Consider the following 5,780-nt stretch of genomic DNA (forward strand, 5'->3'; position numbering starts at 1 on the left):
CCAAATCCTTGCATCCAGTTCAGTGCTCTGTGGCCTCAGGCTAGTCCCTCCCCCTCTGGAATCTTAGCCTTTCAGCCCAATGATAAAAATTCTTCGCCTCTGTGTAGCTACCACTATTGACAAAAGGTTTTCAGTCTACAAAATTTGCACTATTTTAGAAATAAGAAAACTAAGGTTCAGAGAGGTCAAACAATCCACCCGAGGTTACCCAGCAAGAGAGTGACACAGCTAGAACAAGACCTCAGGGCTTCTGCTTTAGTCTCCAAAATCAGTGCTGCCTCCCTTCTCTTCCAGCCATCCCATGCCCCAACTCACCCTTCAGGGTTGTCTGCCCACCCCACCTCCCAGCCCTGGGCCCCACTAGAGCCACCTGGCTCTGCCCTGGGGAGTCAGGGTGCAAAGGCCAGACAGGCCTCCCACCAGCATTCCAGCTGCCACTGGGAACACAGCTGTCAGCAGGGCCGGGGGGAGAGCCAAAAGCCGCCTCCCCAGCAGGCCCGCATAATTGGTACATTGTCAGCTCAAAAACGGAACTGCTGTGGGATCTTGGGCTGTCCAGGCCTCAGTTTCTTCATCTGGCTGGCTGTCGTGGATTGGAGGAGATGATCTCCAAGGGCCTTTTCAGCTTGGAGTGTTGCCTAAGGAGGGACCGAGGGAGGAGGCAGCTGTGCCAAGGTCCTTGGCCAGCCACGGGTGTGCCTCAGGTGTCCGGAGCCCCGAATTGGGTCCCTGCCTCACCTTTAGTTCGGGATGGGACCTGCGTCCTCTCTGAGGCCCCACAAAAGGGAGGGGCTTGGAGAGTTTGCAGGCCGGATGGATAGACACACAGATGGAGGAACAAAGGTCTGAAGGAGAGAAGGAAAGAAAGCCTTCAACCTGCACTGAAGGAGGGTGTGAAGGCAGAAGACTGAGGGAGGCCCCCACGCCCTTCCTTTGTTTCTTCCGCCACCCTCTCCTGAGGCTCACTCTGCCCAACCTCACAGGGCTCAGTCTGTAGGAAGGACAAATGTGGGACAGTCACAGGCGGGTGCAGTGTGCTGTGGGATGAGCCCGGGGACTGTGGAGGAGGCCCCGCTGGTTTGTGGGGGTGAAGAAGGCTCTCAGGAGGCATCACAGGTGTTGAGCTCAGGTTTCCAGGAAGAGGAGGAGTTAGCCTGTATGTGCAACGACTACCCCCGTTTTACAGATGGGGAAATCAATGCTCAGAGGTGGAGAAACAGAGCCAGGCCTTGCACCCAAGCCTGCTTGACTGCAAAGCCAGTGTTTTTTGTGCTATGCCACGCTGCCTCCCGAAGGAGTGCACTGCTAATGGTGGCATTTCAGATGTAGTGACAGTGCACCGGGAAGAGGTTCTGGACAGATGGTTCCCAACTGGGTCCCTGCCTCGGGCTAGCAGAGCAGAGGGTTGTCAGGGCAGGCAAAGCATGCCCTCCTCCACTCTGCTAGTGTGTGGGCTGCGGGCAGGTCCCCACTCCACTCCTCACCACCCCCCTCCAGCCCTTTGGCCTTGCCTGGGTGACCTGCATGAGCTCAGCTTCCCAGCAGCCCTGCAGAGGAGTCAGCCTGGGCAGAGGCTGCCTCTGCCCTCTCGCTGCTTGGCAGTGCCAGGGGAGGCGGGGCCACAGAGGGGTTGGGGAGACTTCCAGCCACCAGACCTTCGGTCCTGTCCCCCGGCTCTGACGCCCCTGAGGTCTTCTGCAGAGGGCCAGGCTGGGACAGGTAGTGTGGAGTTGGGCACACTGGTCAGGCCCGTCCCTGTTGCTGCAGCCTTGTTGAGCTGCCATTAACAAGTGGCCGGAGGTTGCCGTGTCTCCATGGAGACCAGACAGCTAGTGCGGCTCCGGGGTGAGGGCCGTGATTAGTGAGTGTCAGCTTTGCCAGCCCTGCTCTTCCCACCGCCCGCCCGCTGCTGGGCTCAGAGACAACAGGCCTGGCAGGGGGATGGGGAAGGACTAGGAGGGGGCTCAGGGCCCTCACAGGCAGGGGGGCTCCCAGGCCCAGGCCCAGGTGCTACATCTTTGTCTCCCCCAGTGGCTCCTCAATTCCCCTTCCTCTAGTCTCTCGCCTTCCCTCCCCAATCCATCTTCCACGCAGCCACCAGGGTGAGCTTTCTAAAACCCGAGCTGCATCCTGACACCGCCTTCCTTTAGAACTTTCCAGGGCTCCCCGTCTCCTGGAGGCTAACAGTCAAATCCCTTATCATGGCGTCAAGGAATTCATTCATTCATTCATCACTCATTCATCCAACAAATATCTTTTGAGCACCTACTATGTGCCAGGGAGCCTGACAGGTACACATGGCCAATAAAACCAGTGAGATCCCTGCCTTCATGGAACTTCCAATCTAGTGAGGAAGACACACTGAAAATAAAATACAAATCAAGGGATACACAATTACAATCACGAGGGTTGGGAGGAAGTGGAGAGAGTGCATTGGTGGAGAATAATTTATAGGGTAGGCAGCCTAGTTTGAGTACTCAAGGTGGCAGCATTTGGACAGTCACAGACATTGCTGAGGACCCACTAGTACACAGCATCCCAGAAAGGAAGAATACTCCAAGGAACGGCCTGGGCCAGGACCGAGTCTCCTACCAAGGAAAGGCTCTGCCCTGTCCTACTCCTCCCTCCCTCCCTCCAACCCCCTCCTCCATGGTTCCTATCTTGGTTAGAGGCACAGGGCTTACCCAGGTGAAAAAAAAACCTCTGAGTCATCACCAACTCCTTCTTCTTTCCCCGTGTTCCCCTCTCGTGATTCCTGGGTCCTGTCAATTCTATCGTGTCTCTTCTCTCCTCGCTGCCACCACAGATCCCGTCACTTTCACTCAAACTATCACGCCTGCCCCAACAGGCTTAGCCATTCATTTGTTCCCTCTCGATCATGGATTGAGGCTCCGGGCACTATGCCTTAGGGCCTTGTGGATATAGCAGTGAGCAGTGCCACACGGTCCCTGCCCTTGGCCACAGTCCAGTCGGCGAGGCAGGCAAGTGGGCAGGTCTGCAAGTGCAGAGGAGAAGTAAGTAGGAGGATCTAATCTGGACTGGGAGGGGTGTCTAGTAGAGCTTCCGGGTGGAAGTGCGGGCTAAACTGAGACCTGAAGGTGGACAAGGAGTTAGCCAGGCAAAGTCACGGGAAAGATACTCTAAGCAGAGGCAAGAGCACGTGGGAAGGCAGGAAGTTGGAGAGGTCTGAGCGTGAGCTAGGGCTGGTGGGAAGCATGCTCAGATCTGCTCCCTGACAGCCAGGCTCTCCTCGTCCAGTTCACGCTCTACACTGCGGTTAGAATCATCTTTCTAAAATAGGCGCAATAAGGCCAGGCACCGTGGCTCACGCCTGTAATCCCAACACTTTGAGAGGCCGTGGAGGGTGGATCACGAGGTCAGAAGTTCAAGACCCAGCCTGCCCAACATGGCAAAACCCCGTCTCTGCTAAAGATACAAAAAAAAAAAAAATTAGTCAGGCGTGGTGGTGCGTGCCTGTAATCCCAGCTACTCGGGAGGCTGAGGCAGGAGAATCCCTTGAACCCGGGAGGCGGAAGTTGCAGTGAGCAGATTGTGCCATTGAACTCCAGCCTGGGCAACAGGGCGAGACTCCATCTCTAAATAAATAAATAAATAATAAAAATAAAATAGGTGCAATACTGTCCCTTCCCAACTCTTAAAATCCTGCTCTGTCTCCCCAGTCCTTTAAAATCTGCATTCAATAGCAAGGCACTGGAGGCCCTCAAAACTGCCTTTGGAGCCTCATTTCCTACCATTCCTCTCAGTCAACTCTGTGTTCAGCCACACCCAAACAGGTCATATCCTTCCATATCCCTGGGCCTTGGTCCACAAAATACGTTCCTCCTGGAATGCCCCCACCACTTTTCCAGGTGAACTCTTCATTCTTCAGAGCCCAGCACAGATGCTCCTTTTCTCTGAGATGCCTCTCTGGACCCCACCTCTCCAACAATAATAAGTTTCTCTTCTATGCCCCTTTACAATTTATTTTTATTTATTTATTTATTTATTTATTTATTTTTATTTATTTACTTTTTTGAGACGAAGTCTCACTCTGTCGCCCAGGCTGGAGTGCAGTGGCGTGATCTCGGCTCACTGCAAGCTCCGCCTCCCAGGTTTACGCCATTCTCCTGCCTCAGCCTCCCAAGTAGCTGGGACTACAGGCACCCGCCACCTTGCCTGGCTAGTTTTTCGTATTTTTTGGTAGAGACAGGGTTTCACCATGTTAGCCAGGATGGTCTCAATCCCCTGACCTCGTGATCCGCCTATCTCGGCCTCCCAAAGTGCTGGGATTACAGGCTTGAGCCACCGCACCCGGCCTATTTTCATTTATTTATTTTTTGAGACAAAGTCTTGCTCTGTTGCCCAGGCTGGAGTGCAGTGGTGGGATCTCGGCTCACTGCAACAACTGCCTCCCAAGTTCAAGTGATTCTCCTGCCTCAGCCTCCTGAGTAGCTGGGATTACAGGTGCACTCCACCATGGCTGGCTAATTTTTGTACTTTTAGTAGAGATGAGGCTTCATTATGTTGCACAGGCTGATCTCGAACTCCTGACCTCAGGTAATCTGCCAGCCTTGGCCTCCCAAAGTGCTGGAATTATAGGCGTGAGCCACTGCACCCAGCCTATGCCCCATTACATTTAATTCCGGATAGGTAATACTCACTGAATGCTTCTTTCTATGTGCTGGGCTTTACATAAACATTCCATGTTCGTGATCATATTTAATCTTCATGGTTATATTATAAGAAAGTGTCTTGTCATCATTCTCATTTTGCTCGTGTGAAACTGAGACTCAGAAAGGTTAAGTGACTAGCTCAGTTCACAAACATAATCAGTGATAGAGCTGGGATTTGAACCCAGGCACTTTGTTGCCACAGTTTATGTGCTTAATCCTTGTTCCACACTGCTCTACAATAAGGTTTTCTAGCAATGTATTTGCCTCCCCTACCAGACTAGCAGCACTTGGAGGGCAGAGGCCAAGACTGATTCATCCAGGTTCCCCAGGGCCCAGCACATGGCTCCACACACAAGTCGCAGTGTGCAAATGTGTGTAGAATGAATAAATAACTTTAACTAGAATGCTGCCAGACATTGAGATGGGCTTAAAGGTTACTTAGGGCAAATTGAGACATTGTGTCCTGTGTGGGTCTGGTCATTATCTTGGGACAGATACCATGCCCACTCCAGCACCTAGCTCTGGCACAGCCTGAAAAAGGATCTGCTGGTGGCCTTGGGATTCCTCCCCCTTGGCTAGCAGCCCCGTTGGAGTCAGACAGATTCAGCTTTGAGTCTCAGTTCTCCCCTTAGATATAGCAAATGGCTTCACCTCTCTGAGTCTCAGCCCTTCATCTTCAAAATGAGCTCAATAGTACCTGCCTTTCAGGGTTGTTGTGAAGATAATGAATGGCAGCCATTTTTACTATTTCCCAAGTGTCAGCTATGTGCTGTGCCAGGATTTGTCATTTACTCTTAATTAGTACAGACCCTAGGCCCAGGCAGCCGTGGAGACAGGGGCCCCAGTGTTTTAGAAGGCCACCCTAGCCCTCCTCCCCTAGGTCCCTCCCCATGGAGTGAGGAGTCAGAGAGGCCAAGAGGACATACCCACCCAGAGCCCACCCTTATCCCTTTCTAGACCACCTCTGAGTACCCAGGATCCTAAATTTTGCTGAGCTAGTTTCCAGGGCCTGGGTGGGCCCTTCCCTCATCCAAACCACACTTCCAGGGTAGATTCCTAGGCCTGAGGGGTGGCCAAGGGCAGCAGGGGTGGGTGGATACAGCTTGA

Source organism: Piliocolobus tephrosceles, chromosome 1 (genome assembly GCF_002776525.5).
Source record: "Piliocolobus tephrosceles isolate RC106 chromosome 1, ASM277652v3, whole genome shotgun sequence".
In the NCBI taxonomy this organism is placed as follows: domain Eukaryota; kingdom Metazoa; phylum Chordata; class Mammalia; order Primates; family Cercopithecidae; genus Piliocolobus; species Piliocolobus tephrosceles.